The sequence below is a fragment of the Notamacropus eugenii genome, chromosome 4 (assembly GCF_028372415.1).
Source record: "Notamacropus eugenii isolate mMacEug1 chromosome 4, mMacEug1.pri_v2, whole genome shotgun sequence".
NCBI classification, from domain to species: Eukaryota; Metazoa; Chordata; class Mammalia; order Diprotodontia; family Macropodidae; genus Notamacropus; species Notamacropus eugenii.
In genome coordinates this window covers 120,312,226-120,331,742 of record NC_092875.1, presented here as the reverse complement: position 1 = coordinate 120,331,742, position 19,517 = coordinate 120,312,226, and the positions used below count along the sequence as shown (strand labels likewise).

The window sequence follows — 19,517 nt, the reverse complement described above, 5'->3', positions numbered from 1 at the left end:
GCTTCTCACTTACCATGTGGCATTGGTGGTGATGGGTAAGTTTTCTCTTCTTTCTCTGCAGAACCGCATCTTCTCAATAGTATGTGGGAGATAATGATTATAGGTATTGCTATTCACAAAGTCGTTGATTTAAAGCTGGAAGGGACCTAAGAAGTCATTTAGGTCAATTATTTTATTTTAGAAGTGACACTTACTAGCTATGTGACCCTGGGCAAGGCACTTAACCCCAACTGCCTCACCAAAAAAAAAAAAAAAAAAAGAAAAAAGGAGTGAGGACATCAAGGTGATGAGAAGCAAGTTAATCAACATTTATCAAACATGTGCCAGGCACTCCGCTAAGTGTTGGAAAAGTTAATGGGAGAACCTTGATATGAACTCAAGTAATTTGGCTCTACTTTGACCTTTCTACTATTCTAAATTTCATTTTGACTGGTTTAAGGCCACATGGAGGAGATGCCAAAATGCTTCGGGTAGATGGATGCTCCCTGTTGAGCTGTTTCCTGTATTATATTTCCCCATGCCTAGAACACTCTCTCCTCTCTGACCACTGACTTCCCTGGCTTTCTTTAAGTTCCAACTAAAATTTCATTTTTAAAAATTGAAAGCCTTTCCTAACTTCTCTTAATTCTGGGGTCTTCCCTCTGTTAATTATTTCCCATTTATCATCCTGATGAATGCTGGAATGGTCACTGGATTCAGATGGCTCTGGAGGAGAAGTGAGGGTGGTGACTTGCACAGCCCTCCCTCACTCAAAACAAAGTCAAGTGCAAGCCATGTCATTACTTCTCTGATGGCATGGTCTTCTTCAACAAAGAAGGATGAGCACACACACACACACACACACACACACATTTACCCTGTATATAGCTTGCCTTGTATATATTTGTTTTTATGTTGTCTTCTCATTAGATTATGAGCTCCTTGAGGGCAAGGACTGTCTTTTGCCTCTTTTTGTATCCCTAGTACTTAGCACAATGCCTGGCAGATAGTTGGTGCTGGATAAATGTCTATTGATTGATTATATCTAAGTTTGGTATAGGAACTTCAGGAAGAAAAATAAAAAGGAAGGGCAGAATTGACCTCAGGCTGAAGGATGACCTTCTTTCATTATAATATGTTGTTTGCTTATGATCATTCCACCAATGTTCAGCTGCTGTGCTCCACATATTGTCTTTGGTAACGAGCAATGTAACTGAATTACAAACCTCATTTACTAGACATTATAGCTTCTCTCTGACTAAACCTTTTCATGAGAGCTAATAAAAAGTTCCAAAACTGATTGGTTTGAGTTTCAGTTTCTTCAGTTTCCTTGTAGATACACAAGGAGGTGCCAATGAGCACCCCAGGAGGTGAGTAGATTAACAATAGGATGACTCAGTGAGCTCCAGGGGCTCCTTCTTGCTTTTAGGAGAAAACATTAAGTCTTCTTTTTGACTTTTAAAGCTCATTATGTGGCCAGCAATCCTGAGGGTCTTCCCTTCCCAGTTTGATTTTTTTTTATTAAAGGGGCCATTCTTTGACTCACTGATTAAAGAGGTATTTACATCTTGTTTCCTCCCCATATAATATGAGCTCTTTAAGGATATGGATGGACATGCTGTGTAAGTAGGGTCTCACGGGAGGTCTTATGACTGAATCTTTGTAGACCAGAATCTATCAATGCCATCCAATGGCATTGATAGATTGTCTTCTAGTCCTATTCAGCAAAAGAGAAGTTGGTAGTAGAAAATCCAGGCTCACCCTACTGGTTTACACATGGCCCACTTATTCTTGGAGCATAAGTGGCATTCTATCCCTCATATGGCTAGGGGTCAGTAATCCAACTTGTTGTCAAGGGGAAAAAAGGGAATCTGTGGTTTAACCTAATCATAAATTAGCTCTGAATCCCTGCTTCCTGATCACAATCTACTTTCTTCTTTGAATTTGCCATATCTCAGATCATGGTAGAATGGGTTTGCTCTCCATATCATAGCAGCAGCAACCACAACGATAACAGGATAATAGTAATAGCTAACATTTACGTAGTGCTTATTACATAGTGCCAGGCACTGTGCTAAGCATTTTACAATTCATTTTACAAATAATTTTACAATTAATATCTTATTTGATCTTCTCAACAATCCTGGGAGGTCCTATTATCTTCCTCACTTTACAGATGAGGAAATTGTGGCAAACAGAATTGCCTAGTGTCACACAACTGGTAAGTGAAACCAGATTTGAACTCAGGTTTCTCCAAGTCCAGGCCCAGCCCTCTCTCCATTACATCCTCTAGTTGCTCCCTTTCCCCCCACCCAAAAACAGACAAACCTATCTAGATATTTCACAAAGATATCAATTCATAAGCAGATAAATAGCTCATACTCACAAGAGAAGAATGAATAAAAATAAAACATCTGTCAAGTAGCTGTTAATCTAGTCTTCTCCAAGACCTCACAGGGCTCAGATGCAAGAGTTGCATCAAATCCAGGTTTTCTAGGAAATGCAAAAATGCAGGGTACATTCCTCTTTTGAGTGGATGAAGAAGTAGAAATAACAACACAGTTTAGTCATCCATAATTAGATACTAGGGAAGACATTCTAAATAAACATTATATATGGGTGGACATAGGTGGATGTGAGAGAAGACAAAAACTCTTCTCCATCTGGGATATTCTGTGCCTAGCTAGGTCCATTGACTTCTTTTGACTACATCTAACTTAACATTCATAGAACAAGTTAGTGAATCTAATGACTGGTCAAGGTAACTAGAAATTGGCTACCATGTCCTGATGTCCCTTCCCATCTGATATCCCTCTCTCTTGTGGCTCCAAGAAGCTGTAGCATGTGAAGTAGACATGCCCTGGTAGAAATGCTCTTGGTACATGGGCTAAACAAGGTAAACAGACCTCAACGTATCAGTGAGTTAGGGGATATTTACCCCAAGCATGTGAAGACTTCCCCTTGCAGAATGGGTGGATGAGAACAATTTGTTCCAATGGCCATGAAGGAGGCTGAAACAGATGCTGTGGAGGACTGAGAGCTTGGATAGACATCAAAGACACCAAGGTCACATGCTGCATCCTGTGCCATCACCAGTCATCTTGACTTTTGCCTTGCCACTAGAGTTCGATGGCTCTGGAAGGGAGAGTGAGGCTGATGACTTTGCAAAACTCTGCCTCACTTCAATCCAATGCTCACACAAGTCAAGACATCACCTTGTGATGTCATTGGTCCTCTTTGAAAATTAAGGGCAAAGCAACAATCACTCCACCCCAACTCTTGAAGTTATGTTTCTCCTCATTTCCTTTTACTACTTCCCAGTCAAGTACCTACCACTGCGATAGCAGGACAGAGCAAAGGAGGATAGAATCACAAGAATATGGAATCTCTCAGGCCCTTGGGGTCTTCAAATATATGTCACATCCTTTTATCCAATCTTTCCAACCACTCAGGTAAGAAGGCAAGGAAGTTATTAATTATTTGACAATTGAGATAACCAATGCTCAAAGAGAAATGAAATGATTTGGATTAGTTCACACTTGGAATACAATTCTATCTACTGTCAACATTACATGCTGCCTCCCCAACGGGAATTTTGATTATTGAGCTGTAAATCCTCTTCCATTAAATTATTAACGAATATGATCATGATGGGGAGGTGGTGTATGACTATGAGTCAAGATCATCCAGGCTCTCCTATAATTAACAGGGGAAAAAGAAAAAAGGCAGTTGGACATGTTGTGCAAGTAGGGTCTTATGACTGAATCTTTGTAAGACCATTACAATTCTTAGATTCTTGGCTTCACAAACTTGCTTCTATCAGTTTACTCAAGGAGTGATTAGGCTCTGGGGAAATGATTCATGCTAACCAAGCTCCACACATCACTGATAAACTGATGTCAATCCATTAATTAGCAATGGCAGATACACTCAGACTGGGAACCAGAGCTACTTATTACTATAAAAGTTTCCTCCTGGAAAAAAATTTTCTTCTGTACACTGGGGGAGATACAAAATTTAAATAAGGTGAGTTTTGGGCTCTCGTGAAACTTACAGCCCATTAATATTAAAACAGAAAAGGATCCTTAGGATGATTTAATCCCAGCACTTCATTTTACAGGTGTGGAAACTGAGGTGTGACCTAGGTCAAGTCACTTCATCTCTCTGGCCTCACTTTGTTCATTTTTAAAATGACAAGTTTGTGTAAGGTCCCTTTGAAAGTCAGATCCTATGGTTATAGGACCAGAGAAATTGAGTGATTTGCTAATGCCAGCTAGAAGCAGATCCAGAATCAGAAGCCCAATCTCTTGACATCTTTTCCCTTCATTGTACCCTTATGCACATGGGTTTTTTAATTTTTCTTGATAGAAAAATATTTTAAAAATAGTGAGAATTGGACTGGCCTAGAATAAAGGCATATTTCTATTCACTTTCCTACGTGGGGCATGTGATATGGGGTTCTGCTCACTGCCAGGAATAAGCAGGAATTCAGAAGCCAGATAGGGGGAGGGAGCTACATTTCAAACATTGATATGGAGAAGGGAGAAAGAGTAGACAAAGGTCATTAGCTGAGAGGGAAACACCACAGTGTGGGAGAAATTGCCAGAAATCTGCCTGTCCACAGCATCAGAGATCCTGGAGGTTTCAGGCCAGTCAAATTTCTACTAGGAAGAGCATTCTTGCAAATAATAGGAACAGTGCTTCTGCCTCTGCCTACCTACTGTCCACAAAGGTGGTGAGTAAGAAAGATTTTTAAATTAGAGATGAGTGTTCTGTACAGACAAATGTGATTTATTACTGGAATCCTAATCAATGAAGTCTCATCCCCCTTTTCCCTTAGATGATACCAGAGCTAAACTCACACATTATTTTGCGTAGTCTTGGAGGTGCTTTGTCGAAATTAAATTGGCTATATCTCAAGTTGGGTAGGCACATGCAGTGACAAGAGTATTGATTTTGGAATCACAGAAATTGACTTAAGATCTTGGCTCTATTACTTCCTGGGTAAGTCATTTAACTTCTCTGGGATTCAGTTTCCTCAGCTGTAGAACCAAGTAGGTGGCATGGTTAAAATTTTTGTTGTTCAGTTGTGTCTGATTCTGTATGACTATTTGGGGTTTTCTTGGCAAAGATACGAATGTTTTGCTATTTCCTCCTCCAGCTCATTTTATAGATGAGGAAACTGAGGCAAACAGGGTTAAGTGACTTGTCCAGTGTCACATAGCCAGTAAGCGTCTGAGGCCAGATTTGAACTCAGGAAGATGAGTCTCCCTGACTCTAGGCTTGGTGCTCTATCCACTGTGCCACCAAGCTGCCCTTGAATAAATGATCTCTAAACAGTAAGCACAGAGAGGGAATGGCTAGGTCTTTTCTCTAGGACACTAACGTTTAGGGTATTCTGACAACTCTTAACCTCTTTCAAGAGATTAATATTTGGTTAGAAAAATTAAAAGTAGGAAGCTTCCAGATATCCCACTTCCTCCCTCAGCCCCCAGCTGTTATGCCCCTTCCTCCCATCTCAGAGCACTGGAGGCTGTTTCTCCAATTCCCCCTTCTCCACAACTTATCTAAAAAAGTTGACTGTAGGATGGTTTCATTATGTTTGCACTAGAGCATATTTTGTGAAGCTTTTCCTATGCTGGTACCTGTTAGGTATAGGTCTGATTCTGATGTCCTTCCCATTTCTAAATTTTATGATCCCCTTCTTTAAAAATAGCTAGCATTTGTATAGTATGTAAGGTTTGCAAAGTACTTTACATGCATTATCTCACTTGATTCCCTAAACAGCCTTGTTTTATCTCAGTTTATAATGACCTCTGCTTGCCTCAGTTGCTTCAGCTGTAAAATGGGATGATAATACTACCTACCTCACAGAGTTGATGTGAGCAAAAAATGTTACCGATAAAAGTCCTTAGCATATTGCCTGGCACATAGTAAGGGCTATATAGATGTTTATTCTTTCCCCCTTCCCCTTCAATGGTATGGTTGTTGTTTAGTCATGCAAGACCCTTTTTGACCCTATGTGGACCACACAGCACATTGGTACTCTGCCTGGGGTTTTCTTGGCAAAGATACTGGAACAGTTTGGTATTTTCTGCTTCAGCAGATGAAGGCAAAAAGAGGTTGAGTGACTTGCCCCGGTTCACATAGCTAGTGTCTAAGGTTGGATTTGAACTCAGATCTTCCTGACTCCAGGCCCAGTGCTCTATCCATTGAGCCACCTCATTGTTTTTTCCCTTTATAAGGTGAGTGCTTGTTATCTCCATTTTACAGATGAGAAAACTGAGGCTAAGAAAGGTTGAGTGACTTGCTTAGGGTCTTACAGATAGCAATTGTCTGAGGAGGGTTTTGAACCCAGATCTGCCCGACCTTAAGTCCACTACTCTATATACTATGCCACATTACCTTATGCCCTTCTTATAAAGAGCACATGACCAGAATTCAGGAGACTTGTCTTGCCTTTGTCACTCATGTGCATTGAGCAAAGCCATTCTGTCTTTCTATATCTTCTCCCTGTCTTCATTGGTCAAATGGAAATGATGTCCTCCTCTCCAAACTTCTAGTGCCTCTCCCTAAAGATGACCATGTATTTATGTTGTAAGCATGTATACTTACTTTCCTATACTGTTCTGTGTATATATTGTTTCCCCCTCTAAAATATAAGCTCTTTGAAGGCAAGTACTGTTTCCTTTAAATCTTTGCATCCCCAGGACCTAGCACAATGCTTACTTCATGGCAGATGACTAGTGTATGCTTACTGATCTATCTATTGATTGCTACCCCTTACAGGGTTTCTTAAAGAATTCATGTATTGGGAAAGCTCAAAAACACTGTGCAAATGTAAGGGATTTTAAGTTGCTCCTTTGGGGATAGTTTTACATACTTCATTTTATGTAACAATCATTGCCATTTGCCACTGCATTTAGGGTTTAAAATAGGAATAAAAAGTATTTTATCCACAAAGGGACATTCTGCTTTTATAGGTACGATATCACTTCTTGCTCTATTTTAAATATGTGAATTAGGACGTATCCTAATTCTTATATAATAAGGTTCTTGTTTCATTGGTGTATCACATAGGTGTACTATTCTATAGTTAAGAATTAGCTTTCAAAAATGGTACAAGATACACTTTTAAGATTAATCTGCATTCTTAATATCTTCTTCATCACTTAGAAAATAAACAAAACCAACTCTGATTTGTAGCATTTGCTGATTTCCGAGCCCTTAATACTCACACTGAAAATTTAGCATTTGATCTAGTGAGCTGGTAGGAGCTGGTGCCAAGCATATCCCTGGATGTGCATCACCATTGTTGACATTGATAGAATGCTAAGAACACAAGACTGGAAATCAGATGTTGATTCTTTGTCACTTACTAGCTTTGTGATGACATACAGTCTATTTCTTCCCTTTGAGTCTCAGGGTTTTTTTTTTCTCTGTAAAATGAGAGGATTGTTTTAGTACCTTCCCAAGCAACTCATGGGTTGCTCTAATGGACTTAGGAATGTTTTCCCTAAAAGTTTTTGTTGTTCAGTTGTTTCAGTCTTGTCTGACTCTTCATGACCTCATTTGGGGTTTTCTTGGCAGAGATATTGGAGTGGTTTGTCAGTTCCTTTTTCAGCTCATTTTACAGATGAGGAAACTGAGGCAAACAGGGTTGAGTGACTTACCCACAGGCACACAGCTAGTAAGTATCTAAGGCCAGATTTGAACTTAGGAAGATGAATCTTTCTGACTTCTGACCTGGTACTCTATCCATTGCATCATCTAACTGCCCCTAAAGGACTTAGGACTTATAAAAAGAAGCTTTTCCAATCTGTCAAGCTGACCTGCCCTAACTAAATGGGGACTTCCTCTAAAAGGAAGCTTTTTCTTTACCCAGCTGAAAGTCAGTTTCTTGTTACTTCCACTCATTGCTTTTAGGGCCAGTCGGAGCAAGTAGAATCCCTTCAAAATTGCTTGGGGTGATCAACTAGATGGCAATAATCTCCTTTCCTTATAGAAGGGATAAAACTGTGATTGCTGGAGTCATTTGGAAGCAAACTGAATGCAATTTCAAAAAAAGAACTGGCTAGAATGATGGAGGCAAGGACGTTATGGGCTATCACTGTGCCTCAAACCTCTAAATCTGTGAGGCAGGCTGTTGAATAAAGCTGTCACACAAATGCCTCCAGTCTCCAGGTGGATTAAACAGCCTTGATGGATGAGGCTTCAGTTTGATGTCACTGCAGTACCTGGAGGAAATCAGGTCCCTTAGGTTTCTGGTGGGGAAGATTGTGCTGGTAGCTTTTGTCTAGAACTGGTGTTACTGATGCTATCAAGGCATTTATAAAGAATCAATTAGAACTGCCGCATCATTATATTTTTACTTTCAAATGATTTTAGAACTTTGTTGAACTATGATAATTAAAATTTTTTGTCTTGGAAATAATCACTTTGGATTAAGCCGGTATTACCCACCCCCTTCACTAGTGTTGTTCAGGCAAATTTGACATTTGAAGGAAACAAGAATCCCTGTGGGCACATAGGGTGGCACAGTAGATAGAGTGTCCTACCTGGACTCAGGAAGACTCATCTTTCTGAGTTCAAATCTGGTCTCAGACACTTCCTAGTTGAGTGACTCTGGGCAAGTCACCTAACCCTGTGTGCCTCAGTGTCCTCATCTGTAAAGTGAACTGGAGAAGGAAATGATAAACTAATCCAGTATCTTTGCTAAGAAAACCCCAAATGAGGTCATGAAGAATTGGATACCCCTGAGAAACAATTGAACAATAAAAGAATCTCTGCAATCCACTTCAGAAATGCCACAGTCAGTGTGTTCATCCTTCATTGCCTAAGAAGATCATGTCATCAGAGAAATAATGACATGACTTGCATTTGACTTTGTTTTGAGTGAGGAAGGGCTGTGCAGGTCACCAGCCTCACTTCTCCTCCAGAGCCATCTGAATCCAGTGACCAGATATTCATCAGGATGACTGGAGATGACTCAGGATGAGGCAATTGGGGTTAAGTGACTGGCCCAAGGTCACACAGCTAGTGAGTGTCAAGTGTCTAAGGTGAGATCTGAACTCAGGTCCTCCTGACTCCTGCACTGGTGCTCTATCCATTGCACCACTTTGAACAGACTTGTACCCCCTTTATATTCTTCATCTTCCCTAAATGTGTAAAGAAATTTATTAGGAGGTAGTCTCTGCCACTGACTAATGTTTTTCGAATGAACAGTAATCTCCAAAGGCAATTCTTCCTTATGGAGAAAATCAGAATTTGAATAAGCACAGACTGCCTCACCTACATCTGTCAGTGCCAAATTCCCTATGGTCAATTTGTATCTATTTTGTAAGTGTTTTATATATATTCATACATGTCCGTGTTATCTCTTCCATCAGAAGGAAACCTTCTTGAAAGAAAGGAGGGTTTTTGTATCTCCAGGCTCTAGCATCGTGTATGGAACGATGCTTAATAAATATTCATTGATTGATTGAACTGGGTTCCAGTTCAATGTAAACTATCAAGATTCATATGAAATTGTAATAATAAAGAAACTGCTACTGATCCAAGGGTATGGAACACTTGCTTCTCTGTCTTCTCCATTATGGGAACTCTTTCTGTCACTGGACCCAGGCAGATGGTATGATCATTCCTGAGGAGGAAGAGTTAAGTTTGCTTTTCTTTTTTCCCCTTGTTTCTCTTATTTAAATAATTAGTGATTATGATCTAGATAACCATCAACAAATATGAACATTTTCATATAAAAAGGTCAGAAGAAAGTCTTGCATGTGATATTGTGACTTTACTTTGTCCTGTTTTTTAAAAATATCTACATTAAATATGGCAAGGTAGTAACAGCACTACCCTTCTTGTCATGGTCCCCTTCTGCACAACATTCTGCTTTCTTCTGAACATTGATGTTAAAAATAAAACTGGGTTCTTTTATATTTTTAAAAAGCATTGTCACTATCTGGTTATTGATAACTTCCCTTTCTTCTTTTGAAAATAGCCTGTATAAATCCATTTTGTCATTTTTCAGTTGTGTCTGATTCTTTGTGACCCTATCTGGTGTTTTCTTGGCAGAGATACTGGAGTGGTTTGCCATGTCCTTCTCCAGATTATGTTATAGATGAGGAGACTGAGGCAAACAGATTAAAGGGACTTGCTCAGGGTAACAGCTAGTAAATATCTGAGGCCAGATTTGAACTGAGGAAGATGAGTTTTCTTAACTCTAGGTCTGGTGCTGTTATCTACTATACCACCTAGCTTATTATATCCGTTAATTACTTATCTTTTGGAGAACAGTGCTTGTTTTTACGGTATTTATTATTATAAATAATATATGTAATGTAATACAAAGTAATATATAAATATTACGGTATTTACCTATAAATTCCCTGAATATCTTAGATATCAGAGAAATGTGCTGCCATGATCCTTCCACAGTAACACTTTCCTTTTTAATTCTGACTTCATTGATTTTATTTGTATGAAAAATTTTCAATTTTATGTCATCAAAATTATCCATTTTATGTCCTATCATCCTCTCTTTCAATTGTTTGGTTAAAGAGCTCATTTTCTATCCATAGTTGTGAAACTACAAAGAACTCTTCTTGTCAATCTATTTGATTAGGATAAGATTTTTAATATCTAGGACAGCTCATACATCCATTTGGACCTTATTGCCTGTAGTGAGAGATGTCAGTCTAAGCTAATTGTTTGCAGACTATTTTCCACATTTTCCCAGCATTTTTTGTCAAATAATTAGTAATTTATTACCAGGCTGGACTCTGTTCTTCCTTATCATGTCTCAGAAACCTCTTCATTCTGAAATTCACATGTTGGAAGTATCCTCCATCTCTCCCTGCCCTTGTGGGTACTCCCTTTGATCACATGGCCCCTTTCAGAACCTCTATTTAAGGAGGGCAACATATCTCTTTCCCATCAAACTTTATTCTTGACTTTTCTACCATGACTCTACTGGGTATCTTTAACTCCCTCCCTCATACCCCTTCTTCCATTTCTTTTGATGTGTTGGCTTCCCCCATTTAAAGGTAAGCACCTTCAGGACAGAGACTATCTTTTTGCTTATAGTATATTCACAGCACTTAACACAGTTCTTGGCACATAGTAAATGCTTAATAAATGCTTGTTGACTGAGTCCCTATCATTATTTATTAAACACTATATAGTGTTTAATCACTTTCAGATCTTGGGTATAGCATCTGTTCAACTGATTCACTTTTCTATTTTTAACCAGTACCAATTTGTTTGGATGATTCCTGCTGTGTAGTATAGTTGTAGATGTGGAAATACTCATTTCCCTTTCTTTTCCATTTTTTTTTTATTATTCCTCTTGAAATTCTTGACAAATTTTGTGTTTTATATAGTTCCATAAATTAATCTTTTGATAATTTAATTGGTTTGACACCAGATCTGTAAAATAATTTAGGTAGCATTTTCATTATATTGGTACAGCCTAATGATGAGAAATTTATTCCTCTTCAATTTTTTGTCTTTATTTCTATAAGGAGGGTTTTGTTTTATATGTGTGTGTGTGTGTGTGTGTGTGTGTGTGTGTGTGTTAGTAGGTGGACTTCAAGATATTTTAGGCATTTTGTGATTATTTTGATTGAGATTTCTTTTCCCCTCTCTTCCTGTTGTGATTTGTTGGTAATATACAGAAAGGCTAATAATTTTTCGGGGAAGTAGATATCATTTTATATTCTGTTATATGCTACTTTACTGGTTATTAATTATTTTTATTTTTTTACTTGAATCTCTAGGATGTTCCAAGAAAACTCTCATGTCATCTATAAAAAGTGATCATTTCTTTCTTTGCCTATTGTCTCATTTTCTTTTTCTTGTCATATCCTGATAGTACTAAAATTATATAAATAATAGTTGTGACAAAGGACAAAGTTTGTTTCATCTTTAGTCTTATCAGAAAGATCATTAGTATTTCCTCATTATGGATAATACCAGCTCTTAATTTAATATAGTTTTTTTTTTTTACCATATTAAGGAAAGGTCAATTTATTTCTGTCTTTAAAATATTTCTTAATATAAAAGGGTATTATATTTTGCAAAAGCTTTTCTTTGCGTCTACTAATACAATTATGATTTTTATTAGTTTTCTTATGAATGTGCTTTATTAGGTTTATAATTCTTCTAGTACTAAAGCAACCCTGTATTCCACCCTGTAATATATAATCTTTCTATTACATTGCTGTAGCTTCCTTGCTAATATTTTATTACACATGTATTTATTGATTTTCATCAGCAATAGTGATAAATAGTTTTTTCCTCAACTTTATCTCCACCTGTTAGAGGACAGATTTGAACTCAGGTCTTCCTGAATACAGGCCCAGTACTCTGCCCACTGTACCACCTAATTGCTCAGATGTGCAATGTTCCACACTGGAAATCCCCCTCTGCAAATAAGGCACAGGAATTGCATTTTTTCATCTCTTCCTGGGGCTCTGTTTGGTCATTCTAATTACACAGCATTCAATTTCAATTTTTATTGTTGTTCCTCTTTCCTTTTACGTTGTTGGAGTCATTGCATTATTTTCTTGGTTCCTCTGACTTTGCTATATATCAGATTTTCACATTCGTTGTTGCTCATCACAATCATCTTCCATGACATTCATGTATCAGACTTCCCAATGGATGGGCACTTACTTCATTTCCAATTCTTTCCTACTAAAAGAATGCTTCTAGGAATAAGTTGGTATTTGTGAGATAATTTTGTCCCCCTGTCTATGATCTCCTTGCATTAGGACCTTAGAACCAGAAAGAGTTGAGTTCTAATCCTTCCTCTTACACTTAAACTGTGAGCTGGCTGAGCTGCCTGGGTGGGGGGAGTTTTCATATCAGCAAGTTCTGCACACTGAAGAAGTAACAGGTCCAGGGACTAAAAAACAAAAAAAACCCCAAACAACCTTCCTCCTTTCCTCTCCCCTTCCCCCACTTGCTTCGCTCCCTCCCCTCCCCCACACCAGGTTACAGAGACAATAGGAGAAATATTCCTTGCCTTACAGCTTACATCCATACTGGGGGTACAAAATACCTAGTATTTACATAATGCTTTAAGATTTGGAAATCATTCTAGTAGGATAGTACTATCGATTATTTCCATTTTACATATAAGGAAACTGAGGCTAAATGTATGTAGTGTAAGTTCAGTGACTTGTTCAGGGTCACATAGCTAACAGATGTCTGAGGTAGGCTTCAAACTCAGGTTTTCCTGACTCCTGAACCACTTTATTCTTTGTGACATACAGATGCTCTAACTGTACATGTATCAGGGAGGTATAAAATCAGTCATCTGAGAAAGGGGAAGAGTACATTCCCAAGTAGGGGTAGCAGAAAACCTTCTCACCTACAGCTTCGCCTTGAAAAGTGTTAGGTGGGAGAACATTCTGAAACCAGATATGTACCTGGTAAAACTTTTGACACAAACATAATCCCTCCTGGAAGTTCAGGCAAGGGAGGAATGAGCCCTTATAATTCTGTTTGTTTCTTCAGTACTGTTAACTAACTGGAGAACCAGACAGCTGTGATTAAGCCAGCCCCCGAAGCTGAGCTGGCAGGGTTCTTCTCCATGGGGAACATTCTCTCAAGCCTTCCTTTTGATTTGTCCTTATGAGCTATGTTTACTTCTATAATCCTGGGGAAAGGTCCTCAGGGAGGACAGATGTGATGAAAACTGATCCTCTGGGTGATGGAGGGGTGCAAGGGACATACAAATTGCTAATAAAACCAACGTCTGAACTTCAGTCTCTAATTATTGGATGGCTGTCATAAAACAGCCTAGAGATGCCTGCTTGTTCCTGACAGGCAATGCTAATAGATATATAGGACAGGGCAGATGTTTATTAAGAGCTAACTAAAGAGAACTGAGAACAACTATTCCCCTTCCCCTCAATCTCCTCTCCTTCCCAAATGTCCAAAAAGGGCAAATGCTTCAGATGGAGAGGAATTATTTATTTATTTTCCTTCAGTAAGTATCATTAGGAGTGAGGAAAGAAAGGATAAGTAAGGCCATGGTTGACAGAAATGGGAGGCAGGAGAGAGATTCAGATGAACATCAGGTCAGCATCCACTTGTCAATTATTTCATGAACTTTTGGAGCCAGAAGGAGCAGAGCACCAGATCATTCTAGATCATGCTTGTCTGACTCTGGTGAACTAAACTTCCTAGAACAGGCCATAGGTTTAGAGCTTAGAAATCATCGCATCCAATATCTTCATATTACAAATAAAGAAAAAAATGACTTGTTGGTAAATAGCAAGATACAGCTCTGAACCTCTGACTCATAATCGAGCATTCTTTCCTTTTTATTAGACTTCTTGATCTGTTTTCTTCTGAATTTCTCTTTCCAGGCCTTGGAGGAACCTGTGGTATTTGGCTTGGAAGAAAAAAGAGTGGTGGGGTAATTTATATATCATTTAAATGTAGGAAATAAAGATAGAAGATAATTAGGCAACAGGCCCTGATTTCATCTGCCCCCTCAGTTGGAATCAATCAGTTAACAGGCATTTGTTATTAAATATATCTGTTATCAGTACCTAACACACAGTAAGCACTTAATAAATGCTGGTTTACTTGCTTGACTTGAGTAAAGCCAGTGCTAAGGATATGGTATGTGTTGTGGGGAAAAGAATGCTAGATCTGGAGTCAAGGCATTTGTGTTGGAATCCCAGCTGGGTCACCCATGATCTGAATGACTTTGAACGAGTCGTTTTATTTCTCTGGACCTCAGTTTCTTCTTCATTTGTAAAATAATGGCTCTGAGAATGATAACTTCTAAGAATTCTTCTAATGTTAAGTCTATGATCTTGTGTTCTCCACAGGCCATGGTTTCTTTATCTTTCATATGAAGAAGTTGGATTAGATAACCTTTAAGGACCCTTCTGGTTTTAAAATTCTATGATTCTGAGAGGGATAATTTGGAATCATAGAGCTGGATAGGACAACAGGGGTGATTTGTCCTCAGTTCTTTTTCAGTCATGGCTAACTCTCCATGACCCCACTTGGGGTTTTCTTGGCAAAGATACTGAATTAGCTCACCATTTTCTTCTCCAGCTTATTTTACAGATGAGGAAACTGAGGAAAGCAGGGTTAAGTGACTTGCCCAGGGTCACACAACTAGTAAGTGTCTGAGGCTGGATTTGAAATCAAGAAGGTGAGTCTTCTTGAATTTAGACCTGGTACTCTATCCATTGTGCCACCTAGCTGCCACACCAATCTCCAGACCACCCCTATCAGCACCCCAGTTGGAGTGTATGCTCCTTGAGAGGAAGGACTAAGGTGAAGTGTGTGTGTGTGTATTTATCCTATTATATTCTTAGTACTTAGCACAGTACCTGGCATATAGTAAGTACTCAATAAATACTTGTTGACTGACTGATGGTGTTGTTTCAGTCTTGGTTCTCGAAGAAGACCAATGACATCAGGAAGGTGATGTCGACTTGCAAATGAATTGGATCTGAGTGAGGCAGGACTGTGCAAAGTCATCAGCCTCACCCTCTCCCCCAGTGTCTTTGGAGTCCAATGACAAGATGATGACCTTTTTAAGCTAAGGTCTGAGGCAATGCCCATTCAATAATTAAGGCTAGGTAAGCATTGAGGCTAAAGATGGCCTAGTTTGCCTTCACAAAAGAATCAACTCTTCCCTCAAGCTGGTGATGGTGGCCAGACTCCACGGAAATAGCCTGGTGGCTATGCCCCCCACCATACCAAGCTCTGGACAGCTGGACAACCCAATGGCTTCCTTCCCTACCCACCACCACCACGACCCTTGAGTGTCAGGGTCCAGCACCTTCAGGCCACTCAATGAATGTCCCCTCCCTCTCCCCATCCCCAGGCCCTCAAGGGAAGGAAAATAAGAAATGGGACAGAGACCTTCCCCTCCCTTCAACTTAGGGGAGGAGCACTGGCTAGCTCCACCCAACCCCCCAAAAAGTGAGCCCAAGGAAAGAGCACATTTTACACCCCCCATCTCAGCAAATAAGAATTCAGGACAGAGATAAAGACCAGACCTCCTCTCCCAAGGGTGTGCAGGAGGATCCAAGGTTAGACCCACCCTCAAGAAAGAACTTTGAAGAGGAGCACCAGCTTAACCCCTCCACAGACAGAGGGAGACTGAGAGGGAAGCACTGGGTAACTACATAATGGAAAAAGCAATGGACTCGGAATCAAAGGGCTAGCATTCAAATCCTACCTCTTCCAGCTTCCTGTGTGACCTTGGACAAGTCATTTCATTTCCCAATTTATTTGCCTCCTATGTAAAATGAAAGAGTTGAACTGCATGACCTTGGAGGTCCTCTCTAGTTCTCATTCTATGAGGAGGCCTCCATCTGAGCTCTCCTAGCTATGACCTACACTTTAAAGTGTTCTTTTAGTAAGGTGATCCCCTCTTCTATGCTTCTTCAGCTTGGAGAAGAGGGCACCCTGGACTCTCAAAGACAAAGATATGAGCTAAGCTCATGATTTGACAAGTCATAGCCAGGTGGAAAGGCTTTGAATGGAGGCTCAATGCTGGACTATTTCAACAAATATTTCTAAGCACCTACTATATGGACTAGAGTAGGACATATAAGACGAAGGGGAAAATGGTCCTGCCCTTAAGGATCTACATGCTACCAAAAAACACACCATGTAAACAGATGAGCCAATGCAAAGTATTTTGAGGAGAGAACATTAATAATTAGGAGAATGAGCAAAGGTTTCCTACAGAAGGTGGCACCTGAGAGGAGCCTTGAAAGAAACTAAGGATTCTACACCTGTTAGAAGCTTTACAGTTAGTTATAGTAGGTAGGGGGCAGGGGAGCCTATGCAAAAGCAGAGGAGAGGAAGATAGAGGATTGAGTTTGGGGAAAAGCAAGTCAGTTAGGTTGGACTAGAGTGCAGATTGTGAGAAGTACAGTGAAATCAAACTGGGAAGGTAGGCTAGAGTCACTTGAGAAATTTGAAATTCCAAGCTCAGAAATTTGTATTTTAGCCTGGAGACAATAGAGAGGCACTGAGATTTTCTGAGTAAGGGTGTGTGTGTTTGGGGTGTGTGTGTGTGTGTGTGTGTGTGTGTGTGTGTGTGTGTGTGTGTGTGGTTAGGAAAGCTATGGGTTAGTTATGTACTTTAGGAAGATTATTTTGGTAGCTGTTTGGAGGATGTACTGCAGATGGGAGAAATCTAGGTTGAAATAATCTAGGTGAGAGATAATGAGAGCTGAAAACAAGGTGGTAGTCTTGAGAATGGAAAGAAGGGGGTAGATATGAGACATGGTAGAGGCAAAATCAGCAAGAATTGGCAGCTGATTAAATGAGAGGGGGCAGTAAGGGTGAAAAAATGGAGAATGAATCTGAGATTCTAAATCTGGGTGACTGAGTAGATGACAGAATGAAGATATGGGGGAAGGTTGGATTTAGGAGGTAAGAAAAGAATTCTATTTGGAACTTGTGCACCCAATGCCATATATACCCAGTGCCACCCTGAATGTTATATCTTTCATGCTGATGCTGCCAAAAATGACATTAGGTGTATTCTTTGAAAGCTCTCACATCTACAGAGATCGCCAGAATTCCTTCCTTGCTGGCTCCTGGAAGGCAGGTCGGGGAGGAGGGATTTCCAGGACTTCCAGAAGACAGAAATTCTCATTCTCTTTTTAACCTTTAGAATCTTCCTACCCATGCTTGCTCCAATGCTTCCTGCCCATGCTGTCATGGTGCCTCTGCTTCTTTTGTCCGCAACAACAACCACAGATAACAACAGCCGCAATAGATGCTTTTATTTCCACTTTTAGTTCCTGTTGGCTGTTGAGCTTCCGGACTTTCTTTTGTGTGCCATCCATGTGGGCCAAGTTAATAGCTTTACATGTGATTCTGGGGTTCCACAAAGCCTGTCCTAAAATCAGTCTTTTTCCAGGATCCATGACTGTCAGAGACTAGTGAAATGGACACAGTTATTATTTTCTCTTCTCCACTTTTAAAGAGCTATGTTAAATAAGCAGCTTTTGTGCTTATTCAATTAATCCAGAAGCCCAATTTGGCTTCAAGACTATAAGAAAAATTGCCAAAAGCCTCCTCATTTTCAAATGAATCAGCAGGACCTGGCAGTTAGGATAGAAAGGAGGAAAGCAGAAGCCAAATGATACTTTACAACGCAGTCTTGGTTCTGCATTTCCCTAGTGTTTCCCCACCTTTGTTTACAAGGAAAAACAAACATTTCTTAGCAACATCCTGTACTGTATTTGACTTCAGTTCCTTCTTATCTCCCTTTTCTTTTTTCTCTCTCCTTTTGCCCAACACCAAAGGGCGCTCAAGTTCTTCAACCCTTGCACCCCACTGCAGTACTCACACATTTGAGATGGGAAAGATCATTTCAAGCTATGGATCCCGTCGAAAGAATCATGGAAAAGGGGGCACCTGAATTAGATTTTAGAGAAGTAGAAGAATTTCAACAACTTCTATCGTTATCTCTTATTCCAAAATTATCTTTACTTTCCTGATCAAAATGGCAGCAAATGTCAGCTAGATGTTAGGAAGAAAGCAATCCACGTAATTTGCTCTTTACTAAAATAAAAATGACTGATAATCCCAAACTCCTAGGGTTTTATTGTTTGCATTTTAAAGAATAATTCTCATTAGCCCAGATGAATATTTAATTAACAGTATTTCAACCAGTGTGAGGGTAATTTCAGCCCTTGAGGGGATAGAAACCATATTATTTTTAAAAAAACCCAACATACTGCCTAGGCTTTGCTTCTTGGGTTGCATGGTAGATATTGATGGGTTATGATCTGCATTTTTAGAGGGACCACCCTAATGGCTGAGATTGCAAATCCATTCAGGTATTTTGAGACTCTACTGGATGGGTACTCAATTAATTGTTGGTAGGTAAAGTGTCAACAATTACCCTTCCCCCCTTCACATCTCCCAGTTCTCATGAGGCTCTCTCCTGTATTTAGACCTTTCTTCACATGCTCTGCAAAGCCTAGAATGAGAATTGGATAACTGTAGATAAGGCAGTAACATTTCAGATAAAACTAACAAATTGTTTCCCTTTCTTGGTCAGACTTTTTTTTTCGCATGGGATGGCAGTAAGGTGGAGAAGATCATGCTATCTTACAATTGCAGAATTTTATAGGTTTTAAAAGTTCTCAACATACACTTTCACATTGAGGTCATCTCATTGAGTACAACAACCCAGTGAGGTAGGACTGTCTCACACACGTTATAGATTAGAAATCACAGGCACAAAGAGGAATCTAACTTGCCAAAGTCAGAAAGCTACTAAGTGAAAAAGACAGGATTCAAGCCTGGCTACTTGATTTCAAGGCTGCGGGATGCCAAGTGGGGACAGATTTTGATTAATTATAGATCTACAAAGTCCATAAATTATTGGAAATGGAAGGGTTTTCATCTATAAAATGAAAGGACCTCTACGTTCCCTTTCTAACTAGGCCTGTGATCTATCCTATGAATATCTAACCACATTTCTTTCCTTTTATAAACAGAAAAACTGAGGCTCAGAAAGGGAGCCT

General features: G+C 39.5%; 1 protein-coding gene across 1 annotated transcript in view; it reads left to right on the top strand.

The window, feature by feature from the left end:
- Positions 1–4,609: 4,609 nt before the first annotated feature.
- The window catches only part of FER1L6 (fer-1 like family member 6), a 222,837-nt gene continuing 207,929 nt past the window's right edge, over positions 4,610–19,517 (top strand). The window contains exon 1 of the mRNA XM_072606566.1: positions 4,610–4,714. The gene's annotated coding sequence lies outside the window, so the exon portion shown is untranslated. The remainder of the gene's footprint in view (positions 4,715–19,517) is intronic.